The sequence below is a fragment of the Podarcis liolepis genome (genome assembly GCF_965112155.1).
Source record: "Podarcis liolepis genome assembly, chromosome: 9".
Taxonomy (NCBI): Eukaryota; Metazoa; Chordata; class Lepidosauria; order Squamata; family Lacertidae; genus Podarcis; species Podarcis liolepis.
The window spans coordinates 26531808-26554510 of record NC_139564.1 but is presented as its reverse complement, the minus strand read 5'-3'; positions in this window follow the sequence as shown (position 1 = coordinate 26554510).

Below are 22703 nucleotides of genomic sequence, written 5' to 3'. Positions count from 1 at the left end.
AGCAATGAATGATAGAATGAAATATTCAATGTGTAAAGCCTTTACCTATTTGTGTGGGAAATTTTTTCATCTAGATTTAAAAACAATTCGCATGGTTGTAAAAACCTGTTAGTCTAATGACACATGTGCCATATGGTGCTACAGCATACTAAAAAGCTGAGAATAGTTTAGGGCATATGGCAGAATTAATAATCCATCTGATTTACAGTACGATCCTATTGAAAACACTGGGACTGATTTGTGCTGCACACAATTTATTTCCAACCAGCATCCACTTGGAGCAAATCTTGCATAAGCTCCATTTAAATAAATGTAGACTCTGCAAAGCATAGCTGGGGTTCTTACTATACATCTCCCATTTGTCTCAGCAAGGTTTTGTACAGGTAGATTGGGGCCAACAATGGTATCTTTTATCTTTGCTGCTATTGATGATGGATATGTGAGTATCAAACAAAGTGGATCATCAAAGTGACCCAGATTATGCCATCCTTTGCTGTTGTCTGGCAATCTAGTCAAACAGTTTGCCTGCTCATTTTTGTCAATAACTTACAGTACTATGGTCAAAATGTAAAGTGTATGACTTTAGATCAGGACATCCCAATTTCTTGTACCAAGTAGGCCACAATAGTACTTTGACATGGAATTTGTGCCAGGATGAGGGAGCAAGGCAAAAAAATAGATGCCCCTCACAGCCCACACACTGCCTTCCCAAAGCCAAGTAAGTGAGGCAATTGGTCTTGGGAAGGAGGAAAGAGGCTCTGGCAGAGTCCTAGAGCCCTCCAGCCTCCTTCTCAAAGCTAGCAAAGCACTAACTAGGCTTTGGAAAGGAGGATGAGGGATTCTAGGACCCTATCAGAGCCCTCATGCCTTGTTTCCAAAGCCAGGCACCTTTACCCAGTTTTGGGTCTACTCTGAATAAAAGTTAGCTGAACACAACCCAAATATTGGATTCTTTGCAATAGTGTGGAAAGAAACACAATGACCCACTAAAAATACATTTCTCATTGTTACAAGATTTAATGACATTCTCTATGTGAACTGTCTTTTTGATAGTGAAGGGTTAGAAACTGCATAGCAATGTGCTACTGTTGTGTAAATATTATAGAGACAAAAACCTCAAATGCATCTGCCCTTTGATTGCTCTCTTCCCAGGAAAGTCTTTAGAGGGATATAAAATCTTCTTGGTCATAGATTTACAACTTTATGGAATTGCATCAGCGGCAAAACTTGAATTCCAAGTAGAGCTGAGCCAAGTTTCTCCAACAACATTATCCTGACAACATTCCTGAGGCTTTTCATTTTCTCCCACTCCTAGAAAAAAGGGGCCACTTTGCACAATTCTCCTTGAATATTCGTCACCATTTTGGTCAGGTTGCAGACACCATTCTGTCCCTGTCACACACGGGTGTAGCCAGGATTTATTTTAAGGGGGGGGCAAGCTTTTTGTTGGGGGGGGTAGAACTGAGTTCTCTGCAATGCAATTGGTCAGTTAGTTAAGTATTTTTATTTATTTACTTGATTGGGGGGGGGCAGCTGTCCCCTGGGTCACCCTGGCTGCGCCTGTGCTTTCACACACACTGCCCCAAAACAATGCTGAGCACCATAATTCAAAAGCATCAATTCTTTGGCGATCAGCCTTCTTGATGGTCCAGCTCTCACTTCCATACATCACTACTGGGAAAACCATGGCTTTAACTATACGGACCTTTGTCGGCAAGGTGATGTCTCTGCTTTTTAAGATGCTGTCTAGGTTTGTCATTGCTTTTCTCCCAAGAAGCAGGCGTCTTTTCATTTCGTGACTGCTGTCACCATCCGCAGTGATCACTGCCTCCATTTCTTCCCCTTCTATTTGCCAGGAGGTGATGGGACAAGTGGCCATGATCTTCTTTTTTTGATGCTGAGCTTCAGACCATATTTTGCGCTCTCCTCTTTCACCCTCAATAAAAGATTCTTTAATTCCTCCTCACTTTCTGCCGTCAAGGTTGTGTCATCTGCATATCTGAGGTTGTTGATATTTCTTCCGGCAATCTTAATTCCTGCTGGGATTCATCTAGTCCAGCCTTTCGCATGATGAATTCTGCATACAAGTTAAATAAGCAGGGAGACAATATACATTCTTGTCGTACTCCTTTCCCAATTTTGAACCAATCAGTTGTTCCATATCCAGTTCTAACTGTAGCTTCTTGTCGCACATAGAGATTTCTCAGGAGACAGATGAGGTGATCAGGCACTCCCATTTCTTTAAGAACTTGCCATAGTTTGCTATGGTCGACAAAGTCAAATTCTTTTGCATAGTCAATGAAGCAGAAGTAGATTTTTTCTGGAACTCTCTAGCTTTCTCCATAATGCAGCGCATGTTTGCAATTTGGTCTCTGGTTCCTCTGCCCCTTCAAAATCCAGCTTGCACTTCTGGGAGTTCTTGGTCCACAAACTGCTTCAGCCTGCCTTGTAGAATTTTAAGTATAACCTGGCTAGTGTGTGAAATGAGCGCAATTGTGCGGTAGTTGGAGCACCTTCTTTGGGATTGGAATGTAGACTGATCTTCTCCAATCCTCTGGCATAGTAGTGGATGTAAAATGGTGACCAGGGTGAAACCACAGTTGCTGTTACTTGCAATGGCAGCGAAAAGAACAGCAACTGTGCTACTGCTAATGGTGAGAACCCGTCGAAGAAACTGCTGGAAAAGGTCTCCTCCCCCTGAAGAAATTTTGTTTGCCCTCAAAGAGGGTGGGGAATCTTCAAGAGGCCATTTGCTCATTGTTCTAATTGTAATATCTCCTGCCATGATTTGTTAAGAGATATTGCATATTGCACCAGTAATAACATCATATATACTGTACTAGTATAAAAACGTATGGAAATCTATTACATTGTATTTTTATTTTTGTTTCTTTCAACACATGTTTATTCTCCCCCCTTTCCTTATTTTACTTTTTTTCTGTATCACTTTATTTCTTTATAATTGAAATTCTTTCAATAAAACTTTAATACAAGGAGAGAGAGAGAGAAGAATGCATGAGGGAGGAGGAACCTGCAGTCTTGAGTTGTCTCCAGAATTCTGCACTCTTCATTACAACATTTAAAGCTGCCTGCAACACATTTGCTTTCTGCCAATTTCCAAGCCTCCATCGATCTCATAGACTAGAATACTAGATAGGTAGAATCAGTGCTATTTTTCTAGAAAAAGAGGTGCCGGAGCTCACCATGAACACCTCCATTGTTCTCTAATAATGGCAGTGGCGCCCACTTGAGAGGTGCCAGATCTGATTTTCTGTAAGTTCTTGCTGAAAAAAAGCCCTGGGTAAAATTATTTTCATGTGCCAGCCTATGTCCACAGGGCATTTGAAAAAGTACAGCTTTGCAATTTCATTTTCGTATCTCTACATTACTGCAGATGATTCCTAAACACATTTTTGAGCACACTGGCATTCAGAAACACATATTACAACTGTCCTTCTATGCCTTGAATTCCCTCTTTCTGTGTCATGTAGAGGAGGAAGAAAATGTTGAAAAAAGGGTGCACACATGTTACCAGTCTGTCAGTGGTCGGTGCTGCAGACAACACAGCACATGAGAGTAAAGGGATATGGCTTCTCCAACAGGGGTTTTAAAATAAACAATACAGTTGACCAAACCAGCAAACCAGTCAGCATGCCTTTGCTGGGTTCCCATCATAAGACTACTGGCAACTGCTCACCGATGGAGAACCTTGAACTTTGATATGGGTGGACTCTGCTGTTGGGAGATGTTAAAACAGAAGATAATTGCATCTGAAGTGCTGGCATCCTGATCAAATTTGCAGATGACACCAAACTGGGAGGGGTGGCTAACACCCCAAGAGGACAGGATCACACTTCAAAATGACCTTGACAAATTAGAGAACTGGGCAAAAACAAACAAGATGAATTTTAATAGGGAGAAATGTAAAGTATTGCACTTGGGCAAAAAAAATGAGAGGCACAAATACAAGATGGGGGACACCTGGCTTGAGAGCAGTACATGTGAAAAGGATCTAGGAGTCTTGGTTGACCACAAACTTGACATGAGCCAACAGTGTGGCACGGCAGCTAAAAAAGCCAATGCAATTCTGGGCTGCATCAATAGGAGTATAGCATCTAGATCAAGGGAAGTAATAGTGCCACTGTATTCTGCTCTGGTCAGACCTCACCTGGAGTACTGTGTCCAGTTCTGGGCACCACAATTCAAGAAGGACACTGACAAACTGGAACGTGTCCAGAGGAGGGCAACCAAAATGGTCAAAGGCCTGGAAACGATGCCTTATGAGGAACGGCTAAGGGAGCTGGGCATGTTTAGCCTGGAGAAGAGGAGGTTAAGGGGTGATATGATAGCCATGTTCAAATATATAAAAGGATGTCACATAGAGGAGGGAGAAAGGTTGTTTTCTGCTGCTCCAGAGAAGCGGACACGGAGCAATGGATCCAAACTACAAGAAAGAAGATTCCACCAAAACATTAGGAAGAACTTCCTGACAGTAAGAGCTGTTCGACAGTGGAATTTGCTGCCAAGGAGTGTGGTGGAGTCTCCTCCTTTGGAGGTCTTTAAGCAGAGGCTTGACAACCATATGTCAGGATTGCTCTGATGGTGTTTCCTGCTTGGCAGGGGGTTGGACCCGATGGCCCTTGTGGTCTCTTCCAACTCTATGATTCTATGATTCTATGATTCTATGAATAGTTGAAAGTGCCTGAAGTTGATCCAAGGGCAATTAGAAAAACCCAATGAAAGAGCTAAACAAGGATGCCTAGAGGCATATGCTTTAAAGTGCAACATTTTATAGGTTGCAGATGAAAAGCTGAATGCAACAAGCCCTAAAAAGAGGAAACATTAATCAGCTTTTAACTGTGAGAATATCTATCTAGAGGAGGTAGAAAGAAAGGGAGAGGCAGATGTGTGGGAGCTTGCAAAGAAACAGCAAAACTACAGTGCAGCCCTTTAATAATAGTAGTAGATACTACTAATAATAATAAATACTAGGGAAAGGGTTTGAAAGAGAATGATGGTTGAACAATGAATGATAAGAACTACTGTAAAGAATGGAGAGTTCAGCGTTGGGTTATTTTAATAAAAAAAATAAGTAAAACATTGTAATGTTGAGAGAACATCAATCAATTTAAAGCAGCCAACAGGCCTCACAATCAGACTTATACATCCATCAGGTACTGCTATAACAAATCACTGAACAGCAATTACTATTTAATGAATTGTTGTTATTGTAAAGGATTGTTTTATTTTGTGGACTTTATGTATCCTTTTTATTTGATTTTGTTGTGAGCTGCCCTGTAGCTTGTGCAAAGGGTGGAATATAAACCACCAAAATAATAAATGAATAAATAAATAAAGTGACATCCAGAGTGGCTGGGGCAACCCGGTCAGATGAGCGAGGTACAAATAAATCATCATCATAATCATCCGAGATCAAATCCAGTGGAGGAACGTGATTCAGGCTCATACCTTCGTTGCTCTCAAGAGAAATTTAGCTAGAATTTCTGTAATATTCTTATGTATCTCTCAGAGGGAAGAAAAGCACAATCTGCAGATGATTATTTCAGGATATAAAATGGTTACTGGATCAATCAACTTTCCCCAGAAATCTCTATAAGAGTTACAAAGCTACAAGGTGTGGCTTACTGTTCTTCTGAGCCTCAAGGTTATAACTTATCCCCTGGCACACACAAAAAACCTTCCACCCCCAAACAACAGAAAATATTGCATTGAAATGTGCAAGAGAAAATGCATCCCCTCTCTATGTTTTGGTTTGAGGAATTTAAACTGTGAATGAGTGCAAAGCAGGCTAAAGGAGTCTTCAAATGCTATATGCACCATTGACTGACTGAGAGTAAGTGAATAAAAGTAACATCCTAGATTGAACACTAGGTGACAGAGTGAAACCATTAATCTTACCCCTTGGGGACGCTGTGCAATTCTATTGTTGTTCTCACCTTGTGACAAGTTTTAAAACTGAAACAAATGTATTCCAGACTCTTGGTATGACAACTGTGGCCTGATAAATGGAATTATAACAAAACAACATCGGCACTTAAGCCAACTAACACTAGTCGAGCCTTGATGATTCATGAGCTTGTCATCAGCTAGTTCAAAAAACTTAAGAGACTGTAAATCATCATAAGTTTCAAAACAAGATTTTGGGGTGCCCCTAGCTGCCCCCCTCCCCGTGATAAAATAACGACACAGAAGGATAGAGGGATCCAAAATCTGCTTCCAGGACCACCACACAATGCTGTAGTTGTTGTGATATGTTTGCACTTCTCAAAAATAATGATTAATGAAAAAAATGGGTTTTTGATATTGCATGGACCCAAACCCATCCATCATAGCAAATGCAATAAGTTTCATGGCATGGGGCTGTTGCTTGAAAAAGAAAAGTGAAAAATTAAAATAAGTCTCTACTGAGCCAAATTGCAAGAAGTCTACTTTTACATTGATGATGATGCCAAGGAATTGTCCACTTGTTTAGTTATAACATCCTATTTTTCTCTCACTTAAATAGGTTGTAGATTGAATTGGGATGGGTAAAATAATCCCCGGGTGTCAATGACTCTTCTTTTGGCTTATCAAAGTGACCAGGAGCTTTGAAAAACGACCATTTTAGATATGCTTATAGCATACTAAGTGCTATATCACTGGTGTTTCATATTTTCTGTTAGAAGTTTTTATGTGACAAAGAAACCCACTGTTGTTGTTTAGCAGTTATTATTTTTACAGATTGCACCTCCATCTGCAGCATTATCCAGTGAAGTTATATAAGCAGCAAGACATAAACTTAACAGAAAATGAGACTCAAACAACATATAAAAATTCATTTCTTTAAGGAGAAAGAAAAATCACACAGTCAAGGTAATTTATGGAGAGAATTAATGACTTGTTTCCGAAGGCAAAAACATATTCCAATCTTTGCATCACTGCCCAGAAAGTGTTGTCTCATCTTAATGCTTAATTAAAACTAAAGCAAGCTCTGCTATCCCGTATCACCAACACCCATCCTGTTTTGGCTTTGTCAGGTGACCTGGCATTATTTCTCAGCCAACTTAAGAGGTTTTTACTGCCTGACTAAATTAGTGCCATGTGACCCAATGATTGCAGGAAATTCTCTTGGTCTGCAGAGGAGAAGAAAACCGTTTTCTGACAAAGGCACTCAAATCAAGGCTGCTTCTTGTTTAGCACCTCTCTAATTATGGAACACAAATTATGACCGAATGTGAAGAGAGTTTCTTTTTGAGATAAGAAAAAGTGGATTTAATCAGTGTTTCATCTCCCAAGAGAAAAAAGGAACCTTTCCCTGCTTAGAAATCTTGCATCTTTCCATTTTGTCAAAAGTGACGTGGACAGAAAGATACAGAAGTTGGCATATGTTTTTCTTAGCATTCAAGATGTGCATGTAGGATTTTGAATTTATGTTTTGTTTTAGACCTGTGCATTCTTGAAGTTACTGTCCTAAGCATACTTGGGTTACCATCTTGGCTGTGAGTCTTGTGGACCTGCTCCCTGTCTCTAGGTTAGATAACTGCAAGACATTATACATAGGGTTGCTTCTGAAAATTCAGAATTCAGAAAATTCAGCTGGTGCAGCAATCAGGAGCCACGCTGCTCACCAGGACAAGATGGTATTAGCATATTACACTGATCCTGGCCTGACTGCACTGGCTGACAATTAGTTTTCAGGCCCAATTCAAAGTGTTGGTTTTGACCGATAAAGCTTTAAACATCTCAGGACCACAATGCCACTTCTCTCCATATGAACTGATCTGAACCCTACAATCCTAATCTGAGGCCCTTCTTGGTGTGCCTCCTCCACAAGTGGTCCAGAGGGCAACAACACAAGAAAAGGCCTTTTCTGCAGTCACTCCCCATTTGTGGAATGCTCTCCTCAGGGTGTTCGCCTGGTACCTTTGGCTGATTAACTTTCCGTGGCTTTTTAAATGTGTTTGGGGGTGTGTGTGGTTATTGGTTTATTTAGTTTTTGTTTTACTACAAATTTTCTGAACTTATTTTTAACAACAACAACACTTACCTGGAATAGGTTTAATTTACATTACCGTGGTAGCTCGGGTTACAGAAGCTTCAGGTTACAGACGCTTCAGGTTACAGACGCTTCAGGTTACAGATTCCACTAACCCAGAAATAATACCTTGGGTTAAGAACTTTGCTTCAGAATGAGAACAGAAATTGTGCGGCAGCGGTGGCGTGGTGGCAGCAGGAGGCCCCATTAGCTAAAGTGGTACCTCAGGTTAAGAACAGTTTCAGGTTAAGAACAGACCTCCAGAACAAATTAAGTTCTTAACCTGAGGTACCACTGTAATGGTATTTGCTTCTGGGTGAAAAAGAAAAGAAAAAAAGATATAGTCTTCCTTTTGCTTGAAATCACCAGATTCATGAATGGAATCCTGATTTAGAAGCTGGTGCAACACAATTTTGTACACCAAGAAATTGCTTTTCCACAAAAGCCTAGAGGAGATTAGATTTTAATAGACTTTACAATGTGTGATACCTGATCAATTAAAGTAGGCCAAGGAGATTGAGTTGAAGGAGGAAAGGAGACCTTTATCCTTCCCCTTACAATTGATTTCTCCCTTCCATTGCTATTTTGTTAACTGGACTGCTTGCACAGATATCAGCCTGGTTTAGGAATCAAGATCCCAGTTAGAAACAAGCTATGCGCTTACAAACTCCCACAATTCCCTTCCCTCTGCTTTGGGGGGGGGGGGGGAATAGTTTCTGTTCACATTTTAATGTGAGCCTAAGGAATGCACACCTCCCAAAACATTATGAAAACCAAAAAGCGACTTTGTGAAGCAATTCTCTGACCCAAATGCATATAAAAATGAAAAAATAATAATATTTGTGGTGATGTGTATATTATTACACACAAAAATAAGAAGGGGGACAACCATGTACACCATCCTGAACTTTTTGGTGGAAAGGTGTGATATAAGCAAGTAAAGAAATAATTTTAAAAGGTGCATTAAAATGCTAGCTATTTTTTCTGAGGACTTTTACAAAAGAATTGCAAACTGGTGCAGTAATGTGGTAAACTGAAGAATGAAAAAATAAGCAACTCAGAGAAACTGAAATTAACAGATTAATCTTTCTCCCAGATGCACCCAGCTTCAGTGCAGATTTCCTGGATTATTGAACCATGTTTTCTCATGGCATCCCTTATCCCTCCCTTTACAATTGATTGAGGTTTAAGGGTTCCCTACAAAAACAGAATATCAAACTTGGATCCATTTACTGGTTTGAATGTAATGGAAACTGTGGTTTAAGATATCAGGAAATCTTCATCAAAGCTGGGTGTGTGAAGGGAGGGAGAAAAGAAAGAAGAAGAATGTATTAACCCTAAGCAGACCCTGCATGGATGTTTTCTGACTTTTCTCTCCAAGTAATGCTAATGTGATCTATTAATTCAGGAGAACTGGGTGAGAAGGAGGTGGCAGAGTCACAAAGTGGTAGAGTCACAAAGTGGTAGAGTCACTCCAGACTACATGCACCTTCACATGCAAAATTACTAAACTCCATATTAGGTTCATACTTTTATTAGGCCAATCAAAATACATAGTGAGCAAGCTTTTGAGTTCGCCAAAACGCTTCACCAGACTAGATCAGAGGTAGCTAACCTTTTTCTATCCAAGGGCCACATTTGGGGTTCGCCACCCCTTCCAAAGGCTATATCCGATGCACAGATACATACATAAGCACTCACTACACAGAGGAATCCCAAAGCAAAATAAGAGGCTATGTTTCCTATGGCTATTTTCTGCACTGTCTCTACTAGAAGTAGAGATTGGAGAGAGACTTTTTTTGCACCTGCCTTACCCCCAGCCAGTGGCAGAGGAAGCCGCTCAGGCTCCTGGGGTGGGGCGCCCAGGGCATCGCAACTATGATGTAGTGCATGTACAGAACAGAAGACCAGAGGCGGAGGGGGTGCCAAATTTTGGCCTTGCACAGGGTTCAGCAGAAATTTGAAAGACCAAAGTCGTCCCCTGCCCAAGGTGCTTCTCATGCAAGACAGGCATCCTAATTGCAGGGAATGTGGGTGTTATCAGGATGATGTTAGTTCTTTCTTGGGGAGATTTGTTTTTGGGATGGTATTTCCCTCTGTCATGTTTCTGCAGCTTCTGTTTGGCCTGTGACTTCTGAAGACTATTGCTCTCATCACGGGTAGCTTTATGATGCTGCTGAAGAGGCAGAGTCCTAATGTTCTGTTTGTTCAGCTCAGCTCAGTTCCCAACTTGCTTCTTTTCTTTTAATTTTTGGGCAGAGTCATCATCCATCATTCTTTACAGATTTAAAGTACATTACTGAAAAACTGGCTAGTGTAAATGGGGCATACAATTGTAAAGTATGCTATATAAATAGTGGCTATGGCTACTACAACACTGAATGGGGAGTGCAGGAAGTCGCACCATCTGGATTATCCTGAAGAAACATGAATATGTTCATGTCCCTTCTACTATGTAAATTGGAAATTATATCAATCTGTGGTTCACCGTCTTTTCAGCCCTTAGCAGACCCTGAAAGAATGTTCCCCACACTGAACTCATTTGGTGGAGGTGTGAATTATACAATGTACAGTGTAATGTTATTAAGAAACATGAAAAGATTTCACAAGGTGTGGAGGGGAAGAATATTGGAGGAAAGCTGGTGGGGTGATGAAAGTCTGCCAAGAGAAACAGAAAACCTGATTTCTTTTCTTGCTGGGTTACAAAGAGAGGGGGGAAACCCAAGTACATCTCTTGATCTGGTGCTCCCAGGTTTATTCCTCAGAGGGGAGCTCATTAAATAAGCTAATTTTCTTTTTACTGCTCCTGCATGAGATCAAATTGGACAAGAAAGTTCAAGATGCAACAAAACCAGTATATATACACATATAAACTAAAATTATTAGAGGTTTCATTTCTTTTCCTTGGAATACGGTACTTGAAGTTTCATGGTTCAGTGGTAGGTAACCTGTGACCCTCCAGATATTGTCATACTCGGTGGTTTTTTTTAAAGAAAAAAAAAGGTGCCAGTACTCACCATTAAGTTGTTACAGTAAGTGCCACACTTTAAACCTTTGGAAACAAAAAAAAGTGCTGGTACTGTGTACCCTTGAGTACCCCCAGGAAATAAAAAAGCACTGGTCAGACTATAACTCCCATAATCTCTGACCATTGGCCATGCTGGGAGAAGGAGTTCAATAGCACCTAGAGCACGTCAGAGTATTCAGGAACACATGCAGTTCCATCAGTCCCCGAGGGGCCATCCGAACGGGCCCACCACCCTTGCTCTGCTTAAAGCCTTTTAGTTTTTTCTTCTCTGCCGGTCAGCTGGACCCCATCTTTCAGTAACAAATTATTAGTAGCTTTTCTGGAGAAATAAAGTCTCCAGTTGAAGCCTTTATTTTACCTATCTCCTCTACCACTTTAAGTGCAAAAATCTATGGATTTCTAACTGATTCTGTTTCATCCATTTGTGCTATGTTAGAGGGAAGTTTCATATTTTATCTTAGATCTTTTCCCCTCTTGCTTTTTTCAAGCTCCTTCCTGTGTTAGTTCCTTGAGCATCAAACTGGGTGGCTGACGTAGCCAGATGCTGTAATGTGCTGGTTTTCCTTTGTGAATGGCCATAGGTGTTAACACATCGCCTGTGATATATGGTAGCCTGCTCGTGGTTGATTATAACAATAATTTCTTGGTTACTGTATAAACATCTTCTGACTCATAAATCTGAATCAATATCCTTCGTCTCTGACAGAAGCCGAAAGAGAAGCAAGGAGTTTGGGATTTTACAGACAGGCAGCCAATTAGTGGTAAACCTGAGAAAGGAAACCAGCCATTCTCAAATTCACGACATGGTTGAACAACATGGTTATGCTTCCTTCTCTGAGGTGATTGAGGAAGCCCATTGGGGGATAGGCAGGAACCGGTACAAATTCCAAACCATTTCGTAGGAGTGAATCAGCTCAACAAGATGGTCCAAACTATTATTCTTTTCCTGGACACTTGCACTTTCCAAAATCTGCAGTGTTTGTAGATAAGATCATTTTTATAGCACTTTCAGGTAAGCTGATAGTGTTTGGTGATTATGTCTGGTGACTGGTTTTTCTCAAAATGGCCTGTAAATGCTGCAGTGCTGTGTAAATGATGAAGGACTAAAATACAGAATGAGAAGATGATACATCTGCACTATTTTACCACTTTAACAACCGGAAACTGTAGTTTGTTGGGAGTTTTTAGAATACCCCTCCCCCCCTCACAGAGTTAAAATTCCCAGAGCTCCGAGAGAAGAGGGATTGATTAGCTCTGTAGCTCTGTGAGAAGAATAGTGAGGTCTTCTAACACCTCTCATTACCTTTAACCAACTAGAGTTCCCAGGATTCTTTGAGGGAAACCATGCCTGTTAAAGTGGTGTGATACTGCAATGCAGAGGGGCTACAGTTAAACTAAAGTTCCCAGGTTTCTCTGTGGGAACTTTCTCTTCTCCAAAGGAGAAAATGCTGTAGTAAGGAGTGACTTTAGTTACTCTCACATTGATGCGTGTTCTGGTCACAACAAAGAGGTAAAATCACCCAAAAGGAAGCTAGAAAGTGGTCCCAAATTTTGTTTGCTTCTGCTTCATTTGGGAAGGTTGATTGTGGGTCAGTGACAGATCATTTTATTATTATTTTCTCCTAAATTTGGTGAATCAACAATGTGACCAAGTTGGAGAACCCTTGTGTTGTGGTATACCTTTCACTCTTCCCAGCTACATGCTCCAGGTTGTAGGTAATCTGAATCAGACCTTTCACTCTGAGCCAACCACCTCTACAAAACACAAGAGGCAACTCTGTAGCTTGGAATCAGTGGATAAAGCAAGTCCTCATGAGCAGCAGACTGAAAGAGAGAGACTTACAGTGTAGCTTTTGATGCTGGCTGGATCACATTTCCTCAGTTCTATGTTGCCTCTAAAAAGGGACTGATATGAACTGAGACTTTAAAAAATAATTATCAGGGGATTAGAGGCCCCAAACTTGATCCAATGCCCTTTTCTTTAAATGTGTGCATGCCTGGATTCACACTGCACAAATTCCTCACTGTAATTGGAATGGGGAGACCTTCACAAACTTTTAATTAAGCTCATTTTAAAAGTAGTCGAGCGTTCATAAACAGCTCCATGGTAACAAAGGAGTTCATGAGGGTGCTCATGGGGGAAATAGAACAAAGATTTGAACAAAACAATTATGTAATCACACAGGTAATTTGACTGATTAATTTTATGTGGCGATATTTCATTCCCTTAACCCTAAAACTGCAGAATTATCTGTGAGACCACTGATACCTTTGCTATTAGGAACTTTATCTTAGCAATATCCTTCTAGTTTCATTTGGAGGAAAGAACACTGAAGATTCATGGTGGCTTTAAGAAAAAAAAGCTTTCTGTTCAAATAGAGCAGTGGTGGGGAATCTGCATCCCTCCATTGTTGGACTCCAACTCCCATCAGCCATTACAGTGGTACCTCGGGTTACAGACACTTCAGGTTACAGACGCTTCAGGTTACAGACTCCACTAACCCAGAAATAGTACCTTGGGTTAGGAACTTTGCTTCAAGATGAGAACAGAAATTGTGCTCTGGCGGCGCAGCGGCAGCAGGAGGCCCCATTAGCTAAAGTGGTGGTTCAGGTTAAGAACAGTTTCAGGTTAAGAATGGACCTCCAGAACGAATTAAGTTCTTAACCCGAGGTACCACTGTATTCTATGATTCTATTAATAATAGAGACATACCCCTTGGTCCCATACTTTCCTTTATGCTATTGTGGTTGTCTTCGGTCATTGCCCTCAACATTGGAGGGCTGAATGTCTGCAGTGGTCAGCCGTGTCTCCTTGTGAAACTTGCTGAGAACCCTGATTTCATTTCCTCCATCTCACTGATCACAAAAATACTGCCTGTACATTGTTGCCAAATGCTGACTCACCTAGAATGCCATTTTCTTTCATTACAATTGTAGTGGATGGTTATGGGAGCCTGCATAACTATGATGTACTTCCTTAAAGAGGAACCATTGAGGAGGAAAGTGCAGTAACTGTGCTCTGATGATGCATGTTTGAGTCTGTATCGCTCAGCTTTCAGCTTTATCTCCTAGTTCCCCTTGAGATGTCAGTTCCATTAATCTTTCCGTAACAAACAAACTAGTGGGTTGCATTTCCTGGCCACAACTTGCATACTGAAAGCACCTTAACTAGGGCATGGAAAATTCTATTAGGCGGTGAGAAATATCAGCCTAAAAAAAGAAAATGAATACCAAGCTTCAACTGTTTGTTTTCTATCACTGGGGAAGTTTGTATCATCTGACACCCCACATCACACACACACACACACACATACACACTTCATAGTCTTTTCATTCTCTAGAGGCTGCCATTGTCATTGCTGACATCAGCCTCTTGCATACTCCTAGATATAAATTGCCCTAAGCAAGTCAACTTAGACTGTTTGCATAGTTTCCCTGTGGCACTATATCTCTGATAAAGATTCACTCCAAAAGACTGTTGTCTGAACTGCATTGAGTATAACTAGTGGTTCTAGTGTAAAGTTTTTCTAAACCTTTGAAAAATCACCTCAAGGATTCTGGAATGAGCTAAACCCAAAAGATAAGCTGAACCATGAGTTTTATTTTCTTTTTTAAAAAACCCCATATTGCATTAGTAATATAGAAGCCCAGCCAGATGGGTGGGGTATAAATAATAAATTATTATTAGTTGTTGTTTTTTGCCCTGGATTTTTTCCACAGGATTTGTAGCCAATACATAGCTCACAGCTGAGCACTGATGTGTTTTATATGGTTTCTGCTGCTCTTGCAACAGTGGCCGGGTTTTCACACCATATTAAATCCCAGTTTTAAAATAAGTGCTGTGTAACCACCATTTTCATTCTGCTAAATCATGTCCTCATCACGGAGGGTACATGTTGCGGTGAGATCACTAAGACTGACCTCACCGTTTGTATGGGTGGGATCGTTTGAATAGCCACAACAGGGGTCCCTCGGTTGCTGGGGTAATTCTGGCCAATGGGGTTGAGAGTATTTGCAGCCGTGGGACTTATTTATACTGCTACACATTGCGTCAAGCTTCCTCTTAGTGCCTCGTGCATCGGATCACCCTACCACTCTCCCTATATTTAGGGTCTTGCTATGCCATCGTGGGTCATCTGCTTTTGGGACAGGGGCCCGGTAGGAATTTCCCCATTTGGCTGATTGGCTGGTGCTGCTTTTGTTTTGCCTGCTGCGTAGCAAATCATCACAACTCTGTAAGGTTTGGCAGTTAGGCATTGGTTCAAGGTGTGGTGGAGGGGAGGTTGTCACACCTGCCCCTCCCAGTGTGCGATAGGGTATTCCATTAAAGGAATCCAGGTGCTCGCCATTATTTTGTCCAATCCCCTTCCAGGGGTTAGGGCCACACCAGAGCACCTGGGAGCATTTTGGGGTGAGGTTGCGTCTGTGGTAGGACCAATGCTCCCCCAGTATGTTTACCCTTACTGACTTCTGCCGGTGTCCATTTGTCAGTGCTGCCCTGCCAGAGGTGTAGGTGCAGCTAGTCGAACCAATGCCTAAGCAAACCACTCAGATTCTGTAATCAATAAAGTTGTGGCCAAATTTATGCCAACAACCTTAAACTAATATTGGTGTCAACTGTGTCTTTCTTGGGGGTCTTCACACACAATACAACTAATGCAGAAAAGCAGTGTCTCAGTTGCCCTGCAGGGATCAAATGTGGAAGCAACCTTGCTCCCATTTACTTGCGAATCTTGCTCCCATTTACTTGCTGCGAATCTTGACCCCACTTACCTGGGAGTAAGCTCTATCTGAATTCAACAGGACTTCTGAGTACACCCTTTGTGAACTTTCTCTCGTTCTCTCCTGAACTGACTGTAGCTGAATCTACTGGTACAATTTGAATAAATATGGTCGGGTTTCATGCCCAGCTCAGTTTCTGGCTTATAATTGCAGACAGCCTCAAGCAACTTCCCTGCTTTATTACCCTTACACTGGTTTATGTTATAGCTTAGATCAGAGAGCTTCCAAAGTGTGTCCGCTGTGCCTGAGTGATCATGTGTTTTTGACTTTGACAGTTTATGAAATATTATTCCAAACACAGTGACCCAGAGCTTCTTGCTGGAAATTGAAAGACACTAATGGAACTGTTTATTCAACTGGAGCCTCCAAACCAAGACACGTTGTGCTAGCCGTGATTGCCAGATGCTCAGGGTATTGGGGCAACTTGCTATGCCTGTGAAAGAATAGCAGGAAGTTAGGCAAACACATGCATATTCACCATACCATAACGCAGCTGCTGGAATCTGCTCATTTCTTTGGGTGCATAAATGTATGAATTATTTCGTCATTTCATTGTATCTTCTGTTTGTTGCAAATAACGTATTTGAATAGAAAAGCTCTGAATAAATCTGACAAATGTGATGATAAGTAGCGGGTGCTGCCATTTTGGCCATAATTCACCACTTCCTGATAAAAAAAGGGTTTCTCAGAGTAGTAGAAATACAGTGATGGTGAATTGTCGCTGTGATGGCTGAACATGGAAGGGTTATGTGGGCCCTCTGCTGAACTGTATTCTCAATCTCATCAGCTCTCTAGTCCATATCTTGTAATCCAAACCAGTTTGCAACTAGGCAGAAGTGTCATAGCTCAGTGCAATAGCATACAGAAGGGCCCAGTTTGAATCTCTGAAATCTCCTGCCCCAGACCCTAGAGAGCTTCTGTCAATCAGTTTCCCATAGGCATTTGGTTGGTCACTGCGTAAGCAGATTGTTGGACTAGATAGGCCTTTGGCCTGATCCTGCAGGGCCCTTCTGACGTTCTTAGGCTGTGTTTCATAAAATGCTGTCCTGGTTAGTTAACATGAAAATGAATCATAAGTACTCTGAACAGCACTTAGCAGCAGTGTGCTATTTATGGAATGTCGAAAGTAGCATTGGTGAAAGGGTATTTGAGGTGGCAGCAGCAGGAGGAGTAATCCTTCTGGGATGATCAGCTTTTACAGCAATGGGTTACAGGGTTAAGAAGCGTAATTAGTATATGTAGCAACAAGGAGTCCTTGCCATCTGTCACCTGCAATTGCTGTGGTTGATCTGTATTACCTGTCACCATCAGTCAAGATGCCTGTCTATATGCTCTCGTAAGTCTACACACTGTAGAAGATATGAGCTTCAGGAAATACAGTGATAGGGAAAGTAGGTGAATCTTGTAATCAATAACTTCTGAAGTCAGGGCTAAACTGACTGTATTTGACTGCAATCTTATACCCACTTCTCTGGCTGGGAATAATTCCAGTCGATCCCAAGGGGCTGTTTTTTTTAAAAGCAGACATGTACAGGATCGTACTGAAAGTCTCCCAATTTTCATTCTTAAATGAAAAGCAGTTGTTGTTCTTGGCTGTTTGTCATTTAAAAGAAAATAATAATAATAAAGGTTGGGAAATGGCAACACATGTCTCCCATGTAAGTAGCCTTGCCATCTCTAATGATAAGAAATTATATTTTCAGCAGGCATTCTCAAATGGATCTCTTAACTATCTCGTTAGTTTTTTCTGTTGCAATTGGGGTAGGTGGCAGGACCATACAGGTGGGGATGTGCTGCCCTCCCATCTTACCAATGCTGAGTGTTGCTATAGCTTAATATACTACTACTACTACTACTAATAATAATAATAATAATAATAATTTATTATTTATACCCTGCCCATCTGGCTGGGTTTCCCCAGCCACTCTGGGCGGCTTCCAACAAAACATTAAAATACAATAGTCTGTTAAACATTAAAAGCTTCCCTGAACAGGGCTGCCTTCAGATGTCTTAGCTTACTAAGAGGAGGCGGAGCAGGGCAGCAGGGCTGCAATGTATGCTCAGGGCTCACTGACCATTTTCTTATGTTCCTGTTCATATCATCTGAGGAATCTACTTCACCTCAAAGGGAACTCACTTTTGCATCTTGATGCAGATTCTGCAGGACAGCCAAACTCTTCTTGAAATGGAAATATTTCATCTCAGCTCTGTGCCACAAGCATAATATTAAACCAGACCTGAGACCACACCTAGAAATAACCACACCTGTCCAAATGGTGTCACTATGACTCTGTGCCTTGCCTGTCTAATTGCCTGCAGTTTGATGGCACATATCTTTCTTCTGAACACCAGCTTGGATATAAGCTGGTGGGCATTTGTATCCTGCCTGATCTCTCTCCGTCAAATCTGGTTTATCACAATAGGATTACTGACACACAATTTACTAAGAAAGACTCCAGGAATGTGTTATCATTCAGTGTTCAGCTTTCTGTTACTGATGCCTCTTCCTGTACTAGTCTGACACAGTAAAACATTTAAAACAAATGTTTGTGGGTGGGACAAATACGTGAGCTCTCTGGAGCATTGTGGGTCATGTAAAATGAAAGGCAGCTTCCTGAACCCAGCTCCCACTGCCAAATAAACCCACACCATAAGATGGTCAGGCAGAAAGAACAAATCATTGGAGCCTGTGGGCCCTGCTATGGCTAAAGCAGCTGCCCAAGGATGATGGTTGCTGATGCCACCCCTAGTTTTAATCAAGGGCTGTTGTGTTTTATGTTGTAAACTGCTGTGATAGATTTAGTTGTTTCCTATTTCAGAATCACACACCAAAGTAAACTCATTGTGGCTCTAGTCTGTTGTTGTTGCTGTTCTTTTCCAAAAGCGTTTCTGTGTGCAGCCCAAATTGAACCACTTTCAGCTAAGTTTGGAGGTAGGTGTTTTTTTGTGCACTGTATTTCAATGTGATTAGGTTATTTCTGCATGTTATCACAAATTCTAAATGAATTTAATAGCCCATTTTGCCATTAGCTTATGCAGTGTGTCATTACAAATAATTGCGCCCTGAGGAATTGGAATACTGAACCTATAGCTACAGGAGTTCTCTGACTGCAATAGCGTTAGCAAGCAAATATGCCCACACAATTCAATCTTTTCAATTGCACTTTAAAAGGTACAGAAAATTGCTGTATGCAATATATTCTGGCTTCTAGGTAAAATCCCAAGTGGCAAGCTTCCTAGGAGCTATCTAAGGAAAGGCCAGGTACTGACAGCAAAAAATATTGCACTACAAAATGAAACACAGCAATGTTTTTGTCCCACAACTCGGAAGAGCTTATGCCCTGGAGAATGTTACAACCCAGGTACTTTTGTTCCACTGCCTCTGTAGTGACATCTTCTAGGAACATAGGAAGCTGCCTCATACTGAGCCACACCACTGGTCCATTTGGCCAATACCATCAGCACTGACTGACAGAAGCTCACCTGAGATTCCGAGATGGGACATTTCCATTCCTACCTGGAGATGCTGGGGATTAAACTGGGAACTTTTGACATGTAAACTATGTGGCCTACCACTGAGCCATGGCCCCTGTTAGCATAGCTGTCAACTTACAGATTTGAAAATAAGGGACCAGCAGCCTTGAAAATAAGGGACCAGCAGCCAAAATAAGGGACCTGCAGCCTCACCTGTTCCAGGCACTCCAGTCTTCCTGTCCTCCTGCAGTCTGGTCAAACTCATGCTGGGCAGCTTCGAGAACACTGTCCAACCAACTTTGTAACCAGAGGTTCAACTGAATAGAATCTGAATCACATGCACCACAAGGCCTATGCAGCCTCAACTTAAGATGGCTCCCCGGCCTGGCTTTGCACTGCAAAGTTTGCAGCAGCACGTGCAACAAAATGGCGTCCAGCATTCAAAAAACCCCTCAGCTTGCATTAACTAGCCACACACAAGGTATGCAAGCTCCACCCCCCAGTCATTCTTAGACTTCTTATTGGGTGAGCTGAGGAGATTTCACCCCTCCCATATCCAAGAATCTCCTGAGGAGTCTGCTGATTCTCCAGAGAGGAGGAGGTGTGTTCTGCTCTCTACTTATTCTGCGCCAGCACCACATCAAAGAGTCAGTCAGTCAGTGTGTCAGAGAGAGAGAGAGACTGAGTGTTAGAGATCATGTGTATAGATAAGGTTGCTGCTAAGAGCAGCTGCAGACACTCAGTGCGGTTCAGCATTCATTTATGCTTAGACCTATTTAGCTCTGTATATAGTTGTATTATAGTTGTAGTTATAGAATAAAGAAGATATTCTACAGAGCTGCTCTCCGAGTTGTTTATATACTCTGCTAGACTCTGCTGTACTCTGCTGTGCGACAACTGTCTTCTTGTGGGAGTGAAACCGGTGCTCACAACTCTAAGCTGTGAGTCCACAGCACTTTGACCTGTTCCTCTGCAGATGGTGGTCTCTGGAAGTGCTACCCAGCTCGCCTATCCCAGTCGGGGCTGAAGTGGATGAGTCCAGTTAGTGGCACTGGCTCAAGGGCGATGCTGACATGAGCAACACAGCCAAGCAACACAGTTGCTGGTCGGCAGGGAGGGAGGGAGAGGAGCTGCTTCCTTTGAAATTTAAGGGACATCATTTAAGGGACATTTAAGGGACATCCATCAATAAGGGACAGCAGAGGGACATGGCGCTGGAATAAGGGACTGTCCCTTCAAATAAGGGACACTTGACAGCTATGCCTGTTAGTGAAGCTACAAGGGAGAACAGAGTGGATAGGCTTTAGTCACAGCTTTACCCTAGAATATGCTGCGGCAAAATCCCTCAGCAAAGATGGGAGTGAGGTGAGGTGATTTGGTTTGGGGTGTCTAAAGCCTTAACCCTCTCATTAATATTTGAGAGGTCTGAGACTTTGTGTATGTGGTAGCTTTTTCTAATATCTAGAAGCGAGGGCTTTTAAAATGTGAAAGGAAAAACCTGTGATCACTTATTCCTCAATCAAAGGTTTAAAGTAAGTATTAAGCATGTTGGAAACAAAACTAGAATATTTTTTACACACACACAATGAGAGTTAAGGCTTAATGGCTACTTTGATAAGGCACGACACTTTGTTTCGGTCAAAACACTTTACAGAAGTAATAAAGAACTTTAAACTTCCACTTTAAACCTGGCTCTAATTAAATTGATTCCTCCTGCAATGGCTGCCCCCCCCCACCAAACCAATAAAACACTTCTAACTCTTTCTAGCATCTTTTCTTTCATCTCAGGGAGATAGTTTTTGTTGCCCAGCCTAGCAATCTCCAAATCACCAAACCCTTTCCGAGCCCTAACCAAGCTCTATCCCAGCATTTTCCAATCCCTGTTTGGCAGTTTAACTCTTAGGTTCTACCTTTTATCTCTAAGAAACATAAGAAGAGCCTTCTGGATCAAGCCAATGGCACGTCTAGTCCAGCATCCTCTTCTCAAAGTGGGTGGACTATCAGAAACCAGCAAGCAGGATTCGAGCACAAGAGCACTTTCATGTGCTTTCAGCAACTCTTATTCAGGAGCATTCCTGCCTTTAACCGTGGAGGCAGAACAGAGCCATCATGGTTAGTAGCCATGGATAACCATCTCCTCCATGAATTTGTCTGATCTTTTAAAGCCACCCAAGTTGGTGGCCATAACTGCCTCCTGGGGGAATGAGTTCCTTTAGTTTATATAAAACAACAACAACAAAGAGTCTTTTGTTTGTCCCCATGCTAGTTTCAGTTCGTTGCTTAGCTTTTCTAGTAGGGCTGTTTCCCATACAGTTTGGTACCAGTGTTCCATCTTTACTCCTGACAGGTCCCTCCAGTCTCCAGCTATGATGCTCATGGCTGCTGAGAGTGGGTGACTTATGAGGTCTTTGTAATGTGAGTGTGTGTTATTGTCTTGGAAAATATTCAATACTGCCAGTTCTCTTCTCCTCCAACCTTATACTGTCTATAACATTAGTGTCGCACATTGAATGTTACTGATCCATGGAAGGACTCTGTGAACTGAAAGCAGAGGTGCTGTATGTACTTCTGTAACCCAAAAAACTCTTTCATAAAAACATTTTTTTTTTTAATCTTTTGGCACCTTAAAGACTTAACAAATTTCTTATGGCATAAGCTTTTGTGGACTATACTTCATCAAATGTATGGTGTGTTATGCAAGTATATTTACACATCATTGTGGTGGAGTAGAATTTTAAATAGCAAGATCATAAGAAACTAAATTCAGAAAAGCACAGACAGTTATAAACACATAACTAACAGTGGTAATTCATAAAACAGTTGTTGACAACAACATCAGGCATTGCTAAGGCTCTTAACACCCATGATGTGCTAGAGCTCCTTTGTCTTGGTTCAAACTCAGTATGAGATGGCAAACTCAGTGAGTTAATATTAAAAATTAAACAAATCCATTTGCAGCAGGGAGAGGAGTCAAGAGTTGAGAGCTTAAGAGCTTGAGAATTAAGGCTTGAGAGATGAATTTGCTTGAAAATGAGTTTGTAATACTCAAGTGAACAAAAGCTTGTGGGCACTAAGGGAGCATGTCCCCTATTGACCTTCCTTGATTTTCCAGGGATGACAAATTGCACCGAGATTAGCATCTCCATCTGCTGAGGAGGGAGTGTTTTGCTCTTGGAAGTTGTTCCATATGCTCAGCCTATAGACATGGTTTTCACTAGGTTCATTTGACTGGGCCACACTTCCAAATACACTAGAAACATACTACATCAATAAGCTGAAACCTTATGCACAATCCAGAGGTGGATTTATTTATTTATTTAAAGTATATTTTATGCCTCCTTTTTTGCAGAACCATCATGAGGCAGCTTTCATAAAATGTAAAAT